The sequence below is a fragment of the Arachis duranensis genome, chromosome 10, assembly GCF_000817695.3.
Source record: "Arachis duranensis cultivar V14167 chromosome 10, aradu.V14167.gnm2.J7QH, whole genome shotgun sequence".
NCBI lineage: Eukaryota > Viridiplantae > Streptophyta > Magnoliopsida > Fabales > Fabaceae > Arachis > Arachis duranensis.
Window position 1 is genome coordinate 51,482,812 of NC_029781.3, and position 17,863 is coordinate 51,500,674.

The window sequence follows — 17,863 nt, forward strand, 5'->3', positions numbered from 1 at the left end:
GAATTGTAGATATGAAATGAGTCATAATCTTACTTCTACTCTAAAATAAAATATTATGTAATGCTATAGCAATAATATAATGATGCAGATATTTATTTTTTGAAAATAACATTTCTTTCTCTCTTTTACATTTATTTATTTGTTTAATTTAGAATAAATCTTTAATTTGATTCGAAAATTTTTTTTAAATGTTAGTTGTTTTTAAAAGATTAATGGCATTAAATAAGCCTTTAAATTTTATATTATTTTGATGATAATTGAAAGCACATATTTATTTCTAATCATTTTTTACCAGTTGCTTTAGAAAGTTTGATTTCATTGAGATAATTGCTTTATTGAGTTTTCTTTTTTTTATTTTGTTTTTTTTTATTTGACTGATTTTCAATGAATGATTATTTATTTCCATCTTATCTTTGCACTTAGGGCCAGTTTAGCTAAATTTTTTAAATAAGTTCTTTTGAAAAAGGAGCTTAAAATATAAAGACTTTTATTAATAATAACTTTTAAATAAGTTATTTTGAGTTTGGATAGTTATTATAGAAGTCCTTGTTTTTCTCCTTTCAGTTCGTGTTTCTCTTGAAGTCCGGCTATTCTCTCAATGATAGTCTGCTCTCTTTCTCTTTTCGGACTATATTCTCTCTCTTTCGGTCTCTCTCCGAAACCTAGATTCTCAACCCCGCTTTTCAGCTTCTGGTTCATATTTATTGTCAACCGCCGCCATTTTTTTCTAAATGTTTGTTGTTTCATTCGATTTTATGTTAAGAGAACTAACTTGGTTGCATTAATTGCAGCTCCCATCATCAAAAGGTGTAAAATGGAAAGGCGAATTCAACAGAGGCGATGCCGAGTAAGTATCATTATTTTTTATTTCTTTGCCGGTTACTCTATTTTCTTTTTTGATCTGACTCGTGTTTTAGTGTGAATTAGACAAAATAATTAGGGTTTAGGGTTCTCCATATCTGGGATCAAAAGCTGTCAAGATAACGGGTTGATCTGAATTTTAACGTGTTAGATATTTGGATTTAGTTGTTCTGTGTGCTATTTCGTGATTTTTGTGTTGTATTGTCAGGCTTGTCGTAAATAAGAAAGGAATGGCCGTCGCCAAAGGTGACAGAAAAATCGGAAAGGAAAAATGTGTCTAAGACCCTAAGAAACTAAAGAGGCCACTGAGTGCTTTCTTCATTTTCATTTGATTGCCGATATGCTATTCTCTTTTCACTGAATATTTTTCACCTAAAAAACTTTTTGCCACACAACATGGCAATTAATTAATTCTCTGTTGTTATTTCTTAAATTATTTCTACTGCTATATATTTTTCTTAAATTAAATAATCTTAAACTATACATTGTTACAAATGATAATGCTTTCCAGGATTGAATTCCTATTCTGAAAATTAGATATCAAAATGGCAAATGGCGATTTGTAATTTGTTTCTTTTTTTCATATTTGATGGTTTATGGTAATTAGATTTTTTTATCTTATTATTTTGTGTTTTATAATTTGGAATAGTTTAAGCACCGCTACTTTTCATGTGACTGAGGCTGAGTTATATGTGCTTCTTAGCTTTTTGCCCATTTTGATGCTTGCTTTATGTTTTGTAAAATATTAATGTTTATTGTGACAGAAAAATGAAAAAGTCTTGGAAAATGGTTCAAGAAATTTATCTTGGGAAGAAAATCATCATCAAAGTATAATTTCTCAAAAAAAAAATGATATTTTTATAAGTATGATTGATTTTAGATACGATTTTATTGTTTTTGTGTGGTTAGGATTTGCCACATTTAGTTTTGTTTGTTAGAAAAGAGAGTATGGAAGAAAGAGTTCTTCAGTATGGTGCCTGTTGTAGGTCTTTATATTTTGAAATATGCATTTATCGGAGTTCTAATTGTTTGTTTCAATTTCTTTTAAAGAAACTAAGTAACAATTCATATCCAATGATGATCTTATTCTTTTCAATTTTGTTTTGTTTTACTTTTCTTTATTTATTTTTTAACTAATTTTCAGTGAATGATTATTTATTTCTATGATATCTTTGTACGCAGTGTCAAACTAGACATGGCTCTTCATATAAATTTTGTTAACAGATAAGTAGTTTAATAACTATTAATTTTTAAGATCTACATGCCATTCATTAGAAACAAGTTAATGTTTTTATAGGGTGCAATTTCAGCTGTTAGTGTTTGTAATTTGTATTTTGGAAAGTCTTGATGTGTTTTTTTACAATTTTTTATTTTGTTATTTCTCTCATTCTCTGTTTTTTTTTGTTTTTTTTTTGAGTATTTATTTTATAAATACAAATTTTGTTTTCTTTTTTTTTTTTTAATTTTGGTAAGAGCAATGTTAGGGGGCTAGCAATTTTTGTGATTGTTAGCCATCAACTAGCCATCAATGATAATTTGATGGTGTGAGATTGGTGTTAGATTTCATCCAATGGCTCACATTTCTCTGCTGGTTACATGCTGGCCAAAATTCAATAAAACTGCTGGCCCCCTAGAGTTTTCCTTTTGGTAATTTTATGTGTAGATTTTTAAAATTTTAAGACTCCTTGATTCTATATTATTATAGAGTCATGCATCTTCATCTTTCATCTATATTGGAGTAGAAACTGGTTCTTTTCCCTTACGCCTATAAATCCTATTATCCCTTACTTCCCAGCGTCTTCTGTGTTTGAAATTGGTTTTATTCCATATACTCTAAATCCTATATTCTGCTATGTATAGAGAATAGTCACCTGAGTCTACTAATAGAGTTTCTTTGTTGATGTGGTGGTGCATGATGGCTTATAATGAAGTTTTATAGCTTTTTTATGTTTTTCTTCTAATTAAAATTATATGTGCTGTAACTTGGTAACCATGTTTCATTTGAGTAGTACAATTAATTGAACTATTTCTCTGAGTTATCTAATATATGTTATTTGACGATTGTTTTTTTTTTTTTGTGTGGTGGTGATTAAGCTGTCTTCTGGATGAAAAGATGCACTGCACAACCTACAAGCTAGCTGACTTCCGCAGAGAATCGCCCATTCCTCCATGTTGCAACAACTCCTGACTTGGGAGAAGAAGTTCTACGAGGAAGTAAGGTAAATTGTAAGACCAGAGCTTTTGGAAATTTTATTATAAGCCAATTCCAATTTAATTTATTTGTTAAAAACTTTAATTTCAGAAATTATTTTATTAAATATAATTAAATCAAGTTTTGATAAATTGAGTTTGCATTAAATTAGGATTTTTATCTAATTTTATAATTATTAAATCATTTTTATCTTCAAAATTTCAAAATTTAAAGTTTTAGTAGTTATAAAACAACAAGAATTTTATATGATTCAATTTGAATTTTAAGATATTGAATCTAATTTTTATGAATAAAACAAAATTAAGCAGAATATTACCTTATTTGAAAACCAATTAGCAAATTGATGAATAAATAGAATCCTCAAAGTAATTTTAAGAGATTAAATTAGGTTTTAAATTACTACTTGTAACACCCTTACTACCAAACTATCACACTTCCGGTTACGCCACTCTGACAGCGAGGATATTATGACAACATCCATATATTTTTATAATAAAATAGGAGCCTTTTAACTTGGAACTATATCAACTTTTTATTGAAAAACCAGAAATACTATGTCTTGAAAACTTACATACATACAGACATTGTTGTCAAACTCGCGAGTTAACTCGTAAACTCGTAACTCGTAACTCGTAAACTCGTAACTCGTACGAGTTTACGAGTTTAGGTAGTGGAATCGAGTTGACTCGGATATAAACTCGATCTTGAGTAAACTCGGGTAGACTCGACTAGACTCGGTCAAACTCGGTCAAACTCGCGATTCCATGGCCGAGTTAGCGAGTTTGCTTTGTGCCCAATGTTCTTGGCCCAAAATGGCCCAATAAAAAACATTTTCCTTATAGGGTTTCAAAACACAGACTCGCTCATTCATTGCACCATTTTTCACTCGAGTCCCAACTCTCACTCTCTCATTGTGTCACGCTGCCGCCTTTTGTCGCGATGCCGCCGTTCATTGTGCTGCCGCTGTTCATTGTTGTTCTCCATCGTTCGCCTATTTCTCCTACCTCTGCCCTTCTTCACGCCATCATCCTTGGTCTCTATTGCTCTTTTGCTCTTCTTTGCTTTGTGCTTGTATCGTCCGCAACTCTACCGCGCTACCACTGTTCCTCAGTTCGTCACGCCGTCATCTAAACTCTCAAGTTTTTAACTTTCTAGCTCTCTACTTTGCTTCGTGCCACCAAGCCGTCCATCTCTGCTCTACATGACGTCTTTGCTCTCTCTGTTTCACGCTATCATTGTTCTCAATTGTAATTGGTTGCCTGGACTTTGTTCTCCTCATCTGAATTGCTGTATTCAAGTATTTTTTTTAAATATTATTTAAAATTTTTATAGATTAGAATTCAGCCATTTAGATATTACAATCTTTTTAATCACTCTGTATTATCATTGGTTCATGATTGTAGTCTTGTAGACTAAAATTTAGTAATTTGATTATTTAGTAATTTTATTGCTTTAAGTTTTTTCAGAAAGATTGGGATTTAGGCATATAAATTTTACAAGCTTTTCTAATCACTTTGTATTGCTTTAATTTTATTGCACTTGATTTTACAGATTACTTGAATAGGATTTATTAATTTTAGTATTTGATATTGTTGATTTAGTAATTTGAGTGTTTGTCATAGAAGACGAAGATGTCGAAGGATTTTAGATTTAGTTTATTAGAATATTTAATTGTTGATTTGTTATATTTAAATGTGTATTCTAAATTACCAATTATAATTTGTTCTACTATTTTAGTATATTTTGTATTTTAATGTTGAAATTGTTAATTTTAAATGTCTAAATTTGATTAAATATATATAAAATTTTAAAGAATTCATAGCTAATAAACTCGTCTGAGTCTACGAGTTAAATCGCGAGTCGAGTCTAGGTCAATTCCCGAGTTTACTTAGATTCGCGAGTTTGACAACCTTGCATACAGACAAACCAATCACAATATATAGACATAATAACGAGTTTTTTATACAAATAACTAATCATGACTCCTATCCCTCTTTACAAAAATATAATATTAATGACGAGGGAAATAATAACTAAACTAATACAACAATATCGTATAAACAAAAATGCAATATGAAACACCCTAATTAGTCTAAAGCTTTATCTCGCATCGTAAAGCAAAGGTTAATCAAAGGTTACGATAATTCTAAGCATAGTTATCAGAACCAAACCGGTAATTGATTTGGTCATATGACTGGGTCACCGGGTCATTGGTTCAATCGGTGGGTGATTAATTTATCCGATTAACCCGGTCATAATTAAATAAAAATATAAAATTATAAAAATAAAAAAATAAAAAATTAAATGCATGTTTTCAAAAAATATATTAATCATTAATGAAATATCAATTCTTAAATAATATTTATGGTGCAAAAATAGATAATAAATTAGTCGTTAGTATAAAATATTTTCTCAATTTAAATGAACGAGAGAAAACAAAAAGATAACACAATCAATATCAATATATCAATATGTTTGTATATTAGGTATTGTTATTTGTTTGGTATCCATGTCAATTCATGTTTAAAAGGATAAAAAAAGATATTTATGATTATTATATATTTAATTTTTGTCATAAGAAGTATGAAGATGCTTGATGGCATAACGGCAAGGGCTAGGGTCTGCATACTCATCACTCCGTGCTCGAATCGGTCGGTTTTCAACGAGTTTGACTACTGTTGATCGGTTCAACTGCATGTTCGGTTCAACTAACTAACCGAATTGGCCAGACTATCAGTTCATCAGTTTTTTGGTTGAACCGGTTGGTTCGGTCCGATTTTGATAATTATGGTTCTAAGCTCATACGTATGACATATAAAAGAAATAATATAATCTAGAAGCATATAGCTCAAAACAGAGTTTAAAAAGCGCAAAACGTACTAACGAAACTTCTAACTTACAGCACATGAAACATATATAATATAATAAAATATCATAGTGTAATATCATAAGGAGTCTAGCCATGGCTGGCGGAGTTTAAGCCAGCTAACCATATATACAGACAAAATAGAATTCGAAGCTTAAAACAGCTTATACAAGTTTTCCTCTCAATTACAAGCCTCTAGGCAAAAGTAAAATACAAAAGTGAGATATATATATATATATATATACAGAAAATAAATCAAAAAGACTCCAAGAATAACAGGATCTTCCGCTTCTATCACCATCAAGCAACTCACCGAGGTGGGTTGCGACCTGTATTTGAAAAACACAATAGAAATATAGTAGGAAATTCTCAGTATGGTAACAGTGCCCACCGATGTAAGATATAAGACTTCGAGACGCCAAAGGTAATCCTGGACTTCATATCCATCACAAGATTTCAATCTTAAGGCATACTAAAACAATAAAGAATATATGTATAAATCTTAACATAAATAAAAAGGGTTATCTATCTTTGGGATTTATATTCTAACCAAACACCGTTGTTCCACGGCCTTCACCAATCTATCCTCCATGCGATTCTATTACCACCTCCTTCCAAACCTCTTCAATCCTGTTAGAAATCACAATTAATTACAATGCAAGTAAAACACAAGTAGAAGCATATAAGACTAGTAGTTCAAGTAAGCAATTAGGCATGCTATACAATTAGGCAAGTAATTACAAGTCGGTAAAGCAAACAAATAGATAGAAAATGCAGATGATGAATGTATGTCCTACTAGCTATGGTATCACATTGTCGGTTCAACTGCCAACTCGACACACCTCCATGAAGATGTTGCCATTCGAATCATCATTGGGAACCCCCGAGATATAGTGTTCGGATCACCGTCTAGAATTTTGTGCCTGCACACTCTATTGATCTGAAGGGATGCGAGCGGGATACTCTTGGCTCAGACCTCACATCTCAACGTAAGCGGGATTAACCACCGTCCTTACGCCGCTGCTACCTCGACAGGAGGGATTAACAACCGTCCCTACTGAGCGTATAACGTCTCATCAATCTCAAAATAAAATAGTAGTTCAGTGGTTCTTTTAGAAAACATTTTCAATACACCAATGATTCATCATTGCACATTCGAGTCCTCGACTCATCTCAACCACTTTCACATCAACATTTCCATTTCAAACTCAACAGTTCCTCAGTTCTCATTTCATATACCAATCTAACTTCGCACGCTATCAAACCATCCTCAATACATCCGAAATCTAAGCCTCCTTTTTCTAATTTCATAATAATATCAACTAAAACTCTTAGGATATTTTCCATGTTCTCATACTAAAAACTAAGCCCAAAAGTCTTAAAATAGTGTCACGGAAGCTTACAATCTTGTTGGGAAGGTAAAATAGTTGAAAACAAAATTTAAGTTTGAGAAACAGGGCGTGTGCGTACGCATAGGAGTATGCGTGCGCACGCCCAGAGATTTTTAAAACTTGTGCGTATGCATAGAGGTGTGTGTACGCACAGGTACCAAATTTTGCAATTCTGTTCGCTCGCACAGGCTGTGCTAGCGTCCTTTACAGATTGCGCTTCCCAACGTGTGCGTGCGCACCGGGCTGTGCGTGCACACAGGTTGTAAACTTTCATTGGATATGTGCGCGCACAAGCTGTGCTAGCGCTCTAAATAGATTGCCTACCTCTGCGTGTGCATACGCACAAGTTTGTGCGTGCGCACAGGTTGAAAATTTCGCAAGGGTGTGCGTGCGCACAAGGCTATGCGTGCGCACATACCAGAAATCACAAAATTCTGCAATTTTGCAGAATTTTAGATTTTCAACACCAAACTTTGAATGATCATAACTTTCTCTACAAAAATCCAAATTTTACAAACTTTATATCAAATTGAAGAGTTTCTAATAAACTTTAATTCTAAACCAAATTTAACAAATTTTGAAAACCGAGGCAAAAGTTATGATCAGACAAAGTTCACCAAAAGCCAATTTTTTTCCAAATCCCACAATTTGTTGTAAAACACGGCCCAAACCATACCAAACCATTCCAAACTCCATTTTTCATCAAAATCTACCCTTTGTGTCATATTACGCCAATCTCACAACATTTTCCTTCACATTTCATGATTCTCAACCTCGACATCAAATACATAACGCTTATGATCAATCCACCTTTAAATTTACCATCCACATTACCATTTCATCAACCTCAACATCGCATCTATCATACCAAACGACTTTTCAAATCCACACAATCATTCATCATCAACATATCATTATCAATGATCATAATTAAACTCAAAATTCATCAACCCATCATAACATCATACATTAACATTCAACAATTCATCAACCATTATAATTCAAACATATCCTATGAGTCACTAACCTAAGTGTCCATGAATATTATATACTACATAGAGGAAACCAAAATCATACCTTGGCTGATTCCCAATATGCCAAAAACCAAAAAATTGAGTTCAACTCAAGCTTTCAACCACAATCAAGCTTCTAATTCCACTCCAAAAAACACCAACAAGTTCCAGTAGCTTCCAAACTCATAATAATCAAGCTATATATGCACAATTCATCACTAATCAAATTAGGGCTCAACATAATTGAAATTTCACAAGGGTTCAAGACCTCTTACCTTTCCCAACAGCTTTGGAAGATAAAATCCAATGCTAAGCAAGGATTAGAATATACCTAAACACTCAAAATCACAAAAATTCACTTAATCACAAACCCTAGGATTCAAAATTTTGGAGAAGAATTGAGAGAGATTCGTGATTTTCTTACCACTTTCTTGGAAGGGTTTTGTAGAGCTCTTCACGAGAAACGCGTGGCCGCAAACGGTGCGGCGATTGAAGATCTGTAGCTCAATATATGAGCTTGAGAAGATGAAAGTGAATAGTATCAATGGAGCTTTTTCTCCTTCTTCTCTTATCAGCTGGTGGTGTTGTGCTTTAAGTGTTTTGTGTTGAAGTGGGTTCATTAAATGAAACTTTATATATGTTGGGTTTGGGCCCAACTTGGGTCCGGTCCAATCCGTTAACGTTTTTAGCCTGTCGGGCCAAACCTTTTAAAATTAACATCCGATTTTTGACTTCTAATATTTTTCTAATTTTTTTACTGTTTTCACTTTTTCTTGAGCAGTAATGGACAGACTTGAACCGGTTCAACTGGCTCAACTGTCAATTTGCGGTTTTTTACGATTTTTCGCAGAAAATATATTTTCTGACTCAAAAAACATTCTCAGTCCAAAAATCATATTTGAATCATCAAATCTGACTTTAATTTTTCGGAACCTAATTTAGGCAATATTAATTACTTAATTAAACAATTAATTAAGCTCGGTTCTTACATTCTCCCCACCAAATAAGAAATTTTGCCCTCAAAATTTAATGATTACCTGAGAATAGCTCGGGATAATCCTTTCTCATCTCAGACTCCAATTCCCAAGTATGCTCTTTAACTCCTGCTCGCTCCCAAACAACTTTAACCAGCTGAACTTCTTTTTCTCGCAGCTTCTTCACACTAGTGTCATCGATTCTCACTATTGTTACTTGAAATGTCAAGTTCTTTCTCAACTCGATCGACTCAGGCTCTAAAACATGAGCTGCATCCGACGTGCACTTACGAAGTTGTGACACATGGAATACATCATGCAAGTTAGACAAGTGAGGTGACAAAGCTACTTGATATGCCATCGGCCCGAACCGACTCAAAATCTCAAACGGTCCAATGAACATCGGATTCAACTTCTTGGTCTTAATTGTTCTTCCAACCCCAGTTGTCGGTGTAACCCTTAGAAACACGTGTTCTCCCACTTCAAATTCCAATAGTTTTCTTCAATGAACCGCATAACTTTTCTGTCAGCTTTGCACAGTCAAAATTCTTGCACGGATCTTCTTAATGTTCTCAGTAGTCTCTGCTCCCAAATCAGGACCCAAAACACTTACCTCACTAGTTTCATACCATGTGGAGATTCGCATTTCCGTCCATACAAGGCCTCATACGGAGCCATTCTAATGCTCGCATGAAAGCTATTGTTGTACGCAAACTTTACCAATGGTATGTAACGGTCCCAACTTCTAGGTTGATCCAGGACACATGCTCTTAGCATATCTTCCAACATCTGAATAGTTCTTTTCGATTGTTCATCCGTTTGTGGATGATATGCGGTACAAAGACACAGCTTCATACCGAAAGTTTTTTGAAAAGCTCTCCAAAATCTTGATGTGAATCGGGGATCACGGTCCGATACTGTGCTCGATGGCACACCATGCAATCTTACAATCTCCTTGATGTACAATATCGCCAACTCCTCTATAGAACAGTTCACTCGAATAGGCAAAAAATGAGCGAATTTGGTTAAGCGATCAACGATCACCCAAATTGCGTCAAATCCTGACCTAGTCCTCAGTAAACCAGTCACAAAATCCATTGTGATTCCTTCCCACTTTCACTGAGGAATTTCAAGTGGTTGTAGCATCCCCGACAGTTTCTGATGCTCTGTCTTTACCTTCTAACAAGTCAAACACTTGGATACCATTGTAGCTACATCACCTTTCATTCCAGGCCACCAGAACATCTTCAAGTCATAAGACATATTCTGCTTCCGGGATGAATAGAAAACCCACTGTTGTGAGTTTTCGACAACAAGTCTTGTCTCAAACTCCCGACATCTGGTATGCAAAGCCTCCCCTTAGACCTCCATAATCCTTCATCATCCTTGGTGAATTCTCCACGCTTCTTATCACCAACTAGTTGAAACAATTGTTGAAGCTGTTGCTCATCTTGCTGAGCCTTTTGTATCTCTGTTTTAAATGTACTCAAAATCTGTAATTGATTCAAACAAGCTCTTTCGACAACTTCACCAATATCCAGCTTAAGATCTACAAACTTATCCACTAGCTCCTCTTCCTTGATCCTCATCCAAGCTATGGTTAAAGATTTCCGACTCAATGCGTCTGCTACCACATTCGCCTTTCAAGGATGATAACTTAGTTCAAAATCATAATCCTTAAGCAACTCTATCCACCTCTTCTGTCTTATATTAAGCTTTTTCTGATCAAAGATGTACTTGAGACTCTTGTGATCAGAAAAGACGCTAAACCCCACTCCGTACAAGTGGTGTCTCCAAATCTTCAATGCAAACACAATCGCCGCTAATTCCAAATCATGAGTTGGGTAATTTACCTCATGCGGTCTCAACTGACGCGATGCGTAACCCACCACATTCCAGTGTTGCAACAACACGCAACCCAAACCCTTCAAGGAAGCATCACAATATACTTCAAATGGTTTATGTGGTTCCGGTAAAATTAAAATAGGTGCTGAAGTTAACTTCTGCTTCAAAGTTTGAAAATTTTTTTCACACTCTGACATCCACACAAACGACACCTCCTTTCTTGTCAATTTAGTCATCGGTAGTGCAATCCGGAAAAATTCTTCAATAAATCTCCGGTAATATCCGGCCAAGCCTAAGAAACTTCTGACTTCTGTCACCGTTGTTGGCCTTTCCCATTCCATCACCGCCTCACTACTAGAAATAGGGCTTTTTCGGACAAAAATTTCAAACGAAATTTATTCCGTCTGAATGACTTTTTCATTTCGGACAAATTTGAGACAAATGTTGAACAATTTTTAGTGGAGATATTGAAATAATATATTCTGTCGTAAATTTGTCTAAATTTTGTCCTAAATTTTGGCGCCAAATTTTTTTTAGATGGCGCCAAAATTTTCATACAGATTAGCAACACATTTTGGACAAAAACTATAATTCATCCGTATTCCATCTGAATATGCGCAATAACTTCAGACGGATTTGGGACACATTTTGAAAAATGTTAATTCTATCCTAAATTTGTCTATAATTAGTCTTAAATGTTTTTACTATAACTAACCCTTCGAAGTAGACAAAATTTTTTCCCACAAATTTGAGACAAAAATAGCATCATTTGTAAATTCCGTTTGAAAGTTCATCAAATTTCAATCAGATTTCAAATATTTATTAAAAACTTTTAAAATTTAGTATAAAAATATTATTTATATTTTAAATTAGTCTATGATTTGTCTCAAAATTTTTACTATTCTAAAATAAAATTTTTTCTTAAAATAACCTTAATTATATATAACTTATAAAAAGGTACCGTTTTTGTTTGCACCTTTCAACTCCAAAACCTCTTGATTAAAATATGAAATAATCAGCATACCAATTAACATCTTATTTATTATTATACATATTTTTTAAAATTGGATTAATAAGTACGTTAGCGCTTATTTATGCATGCTTTTTTATATAAATAAGTAAATAAAAAAATTAATTCTCATAATATGCATGCAGAGAAAGCTTTACAAAAATGCGCAGGCCATTGTTCGCAAAGCACTCGCGAAATGGATTTAGTGTCATCATCTTAGGAGAGGCGCACACGAATTGAAACTTCTGGTGGGGGAAGTTTTTTTGTGCCTGGCGCCAACGAAATAGGTACTTTTGGTGGGGTTACCATGAAATTTAGTTGGTTTATTTTTAAAATATATTTTTAAATATTTTAAAAAATAAAAAAATCATTTAATTTTTTATTAAGTTAATAATTTATTTTTATATAATATCAAATATGAAATAAATTACAATCTTAAAATAATTAATTGAATCATTATAAATCAACCATTAAAATATAAGACTAGTAAATAAATCTATTATTCACAGTAACTCTTTTAATTCAAGTAGTACGTACTCAGTACTAAATAAAAAAAATTTAACAAATATACCTATTCAATCCTAAATTTTAGAACTAAATTGATTATATTAGTTTTTTTTTCTATCATTATATATTATGTTTGATTTTTTTTTAGTTAAACTTGGAAACTCTATCTTTTATTTTTTTTATATACTCTATCTTCTTTTTTTTATTATTTTATTTTATTATACTTAATATTAAATTTCTCATACAAATTTTTATAAACCATCTTATATTTAATTTTGATTTTTTTAGTTACTTCATATTATTTTTTAATTTATTCTTTTAATTATTTACGTTATAATAATTCAAATTTTAATTTTTTAACAAATTTAAGATAAAGTGTATCAAAGAATTACATAGGTAAAAATTTTAAAAATAAATTAGAAGAGTGTTAGGAGTCAGCAGATTTTGTGATTTGTAGCCATCAATTAGCCATCAGTAGTGTTTTTAATGGTGTGAGATTACATCTAATGGTGGATAATTACTCATTTTTCCTTTAATGATTAAATGCTGGCGAAATTTTAATAAAAGTGCTAACTCCTAGACTTTCTCAATAAATTATATCCAATCTTCTAAAAAAAATAGTAAAAATAAAATATAATAAAAAAATCACGTAAAATAAAAAAGTCATACTTTTTCATAAAATTGTAGTATATTAAAAATTAAAAAAATACAAATAAATACATTTCTTAGTGGACTTTTTCATACTATTCATTTTGATCTTCATCCTCATTGTTCTCGTCATCGTCCTCGTCTTCGTTCTCATCCTCATCCATATCTTCGTCTTCATCCCCAAGTGGCATCATCATCATCATCATCATCATCATCATCATCATCACTTGTACTATTGGTTTCCAGTAAATCAACAGTAATGTCAATATCATTTGAGATATGATTGTTAAATTGATTTGTGCCATCTTCTTGATATGCAAAATCCTCCGTTGTTTTAATCTCAATCTCACCTCTTGCTTTAGTCTTGAATACAAACCACCATTCTGCTTTTTCTTTGGTGTTGCTTATTGGATGAGGTGCAAAATATACTTGAATTGCTTTATATGCAATGATAAACGGATCATATTTACCATATCGTCGATTCTTTCGAATCTGTATGATTCCATACTCTTTGTTTACCTTTGTTCCTTTGCCAATTGTGGGATCAAACCATTCACATTTAAATAGTACAACTCTTTTTAGTGGTAGCCCAGTATACTCAATTTGAATAATTTCATTAAGCTGGCTATAGAAATCATTTTCATATTCACCATAACCTGTGCCTTTGACACATATTCCATAATTCTGAGTTGACTTTCCACTTGAGTGAGATCTTGTGTGAAACTTGAAGCCATTGACTTTGTAGATAGGCCAACATTTAACAATTCTCAAAGGACCCCATGCCAAGGAATGAATATTCGAATCTGTCACATTATTTAAAGGATTATGAACCTGTATTAAATAAGAACCAATAAGTAAGAATATAATATATCATTTACCAAAAATTGTGTGTACAATAAGACTATCATATCATGTTGACTTACATAATTTTTAAACCATTTTGCAAACTCCGCTTCAATAAATTGATCAACTTGTTCATCACTTAAAGTAATATGATCTTGGCGTATGAAATCCACAAAGATCCTATAGTACATGAATTTCAAATAAATTAAAATTATTAATATAAGGAAATATTATTAATAGTAAGAATATATATAGGAAGATAAATACTCACTCAATATATGGCTTAATTTCATCACAGTTTATTAGTATATGATTCATGGCTGCACTGAATTCTTTGTCATCTAAATAACGAGTTTTGCATTCACCAGCAAAACAACCAGGCAAATTAAAAATAGACAAATTTTGCTGAATTGAATCATCACCTTCATCATTTTGCTTTGCGTCGATGCTAGTTTGGTTAAAATAGAACTCACAAAAGTAAGAAATCTCCTCAATTAGGTATGATTCAATGATAGATCCTTCAACATGTGCTTTGTTCTTGACTTTTTTCTTAAGATGATGGAGAAACCTATCATGAAAAAATTCATAACAAAAATCAAATAACAAATAGTTGACCTAATAAAACAGTAAAAAGAAATTTGAGAGTAAATATAGAGGTGTGAATAAGGTACCTCTCAAAAGGATACATCCATCTATATTGCACAGGACCACCAAGCAATGCTTCAGATGGCAAATGATAGGTAGATGTTCCATTGAGTCAAAAAATCCAGGAGGAAAAATACGTTCTAGCTTGCATAGCACAATTGGAATATTTTCTTCTAGCTTATTTAGAACATCTTCTCGTAACGATGTTGAGCACAAATCTCGAAAGAATCGACTTAACTCTGTTATTGGCTTCCATATCTGCTCTGGCAATGAACTAAAAGCAATTGACAGTAAACGTTCCATAAATATATGACAATCATGACTTTTCATTCCATATAACTTGCTCTCCTTCATGTCAACACATCTCCCTAAATTTGAAACATACCCATCAGGCATCCTTAACTCTTTCACCCATTCACATATTGCCCTCTTTTGCTGGAGGGTAAATGTGTAGTTTGCTTTGGGTTTTATAATTTTATCTCCACTTTGTTCTGGCAGTTCTAAATTTTTTCGCTTGTAGTATAATGACAGATCCATTCTAGCCTTTACATTATCTTTAGTCTTCTCTTTGATGTCCATGACAGTATTGAATATATTATCAAATATGTTCTTCTCAATATGCATTACATCAATGTTATGACGGATTAAATTATGACGCCAATAAGGCAAATCCCAAAATATGCTTCTTTTGGTCCAATTATGCGTACTTCCATATCCTTCTATCTCAAGTTGCTCAACATCACTTATCTTATCAAAATTCTGAACTATATACCATATTTGCTTTCCAGTCAATCTTGGCGGAGGTTCTGATCTCTCAATTCTATTCTTATAGAATGCATCCTTATTTCTTCTAAACATGTGATTATTTGGCAAGAATTGTCTGTGGCAGTCAAACCATGATGGCTTTCCCCCATTTTTTAATTGGAATGTCTTGGTTCATTCCATACAGTATGGGCATGCTAGCCTGCCTGCTGTCATCCATCCAGACAACATTCCATATGCAGGAAAATCATTAATAGTCCACAACAATGCAGCTCGCATTACAAAATTTGACTTGGAATGAATATCATAAGTTAAAACGCCATCTTTTCATAGTAGTTTTAGCTCATCAATCAAGGGCTGCAGGTATACATCAATCCTAGTTTTGGGATTACGAGGACCAGGATAATCATGGATAAAAACATGTAAGGAGTTTTCATGCACATAGAAGGAGGCAGGTTATACGGAGTGACAATTATTGGCCAACATGAATATTGTTTACCAGATTTACCAAAAGGGGTGAATCCATCAGCACATAATCCTAGTCTGACATTGCGTGGTTCTTGAGAAAATTGTGGATGTTTTCTATCAAAATACTTCCATGCTTTTGAATCCGATGGATGCTCAAGAACTCCTTTAAACTCGTGATCAAAATGCCATCGCATGTGAGATGTTGTGTTCATTGAAGCATAAAGTCTTCTTAAACGAGGTATAAGTGGTAAATAGTGCATTCGTTTCAAAGGAACTTGTTTACCCTTTTTACCTATTTTGTACCTTGGAGAATGACAAAATTTACATTCTTTTCTTGGTATATCATCCTCCTTGTAATACAGCATACAACCATTAATGCAACAATCAATTTTATTGCTTTCCATGCCAAGTTTCGATACTAGCTTCTTTGCTTCATAAAAATTGGAGACAAGTAAGTTATCCTTCGGCATCACTTCTTTCATAGCTTTCACGAAATCATCAAAGATTTGTTGAGATACATTCCCTTTAGCTTTTATACTCAACATTTTAACTGCCATTGATAATTCTGAATGATCAATACATCCCTCAAATAATGGGCGCTGAGCAGACTGTAATAAATCATAAAATTTTTTAGCTTCTGCATTCGGAGACTTCTCCATGTTTTCTTCAAATTGACTCATAAATTCTGGTCCAGCAGCATCAACCACCATAGATTCATACGAATTTCTTATTGGCACATTAGCATGCGGAGAAGAACATGCACCGTCTTGATTATTATCTTGATCTAAATTCAAGGGCAAAGGACTCTCTCCATGTGAATCCCAACACCAGTATCTTGGCATGAAACCACATTTATATAATTCTAATGAAACCTCATCCGGAGTTAAGAAAATCTTATTTTTATGTTTGTTGCAAGGACATCTAAGTACACCGCCTTCAAGTACAAATTGAGGTTGTTTTGTAACTGTATCAATAAAATTTCGAACACTATTGACAAATTCCTGTCGTAATCCTCCTCGATTTGGCAAATTTCTATTGTACATCCACTTTCGATGTTCTGGAATTTTCATATCTACATATATTAAAAATTAAATTAATTAAATTATATTTTTATGACATAACCAACTATGAGTATAATTAATTTAATGTTACAAAATTATAATATTATATTTTGATAAATAATAAATTATCTCAAAAAAATGTACCACACTTCACCGATAATTTAAATTACTATTAAAAAATTGGTATACCATACTATTAAAATGAACTATTTTACTATAATTTTTTAGGAAAAAAACTTAAATGTATGTGTTGACATTTATAATATGAAAAAATGATCATAATAAATAAAATATATACTAATTTTAAAAACACAAGGTAAAAATTACACAAAGTCAAATAAAATAATAATATTGTTCTATAAAAAAATATATATCGATAATAATGATAAAAAAATTTATATCAACAATGAATAATAAAAATTCATGTAAAAAATTATAAAAATATACTTCAGTGAACATAAAAAATTTTTAAAAATTTTTAAAAATAAAAAAATATAAAAATAAACTTGCAAATATCTTATCCATTGTTATTAAAATTGAATCAGATCGATCGCTTCGACAAAAAAGTCGGTCAAATCCTAAAAAATCGATCAAATTCGATAAAGTCGGTCCGATCACACCGTATGAAGTTTAAAATTTCTCAAAATATGTGAAGTGGGTTCGAACCCTTTTCATTTACAATGAAAATATCTTTCTATGCCACTAAGCTGATTTAACTCTCATTAGTGTGTATGCAAATTATAATATATATAAATATA

At 32.3% G+C, this 17,863-nt stretch overlaps 1 protein-coding gene across 2 annotated transcripts in view; it reads left to right on the forward strand.

Moving 5' to 3' along the window:
• The first annotated feature begins 603 nt into the window (after positions 1-603).
• Positions 604-17,863, forward strand: part of LOC107470056 (uncharacterized) — a 24,024-nt gene continuing 6,764 nt past the window's right edge. For both annotated transcript variants that reach the window (XM_052255141.1, XM_052255142.1), the window contains exons 1-4: positions 604-693; positions 792-847; positions 2,956-3,080; positions 12,318-12,458. The gene's annotated coding sequence lies outside the window, so the exon portion shown is untranslated. The remainder of the gene's footprint in view (positions 694-791; positions 848-2,955; positions 3,081-12,317; positions 12,459-17,863) is intronic.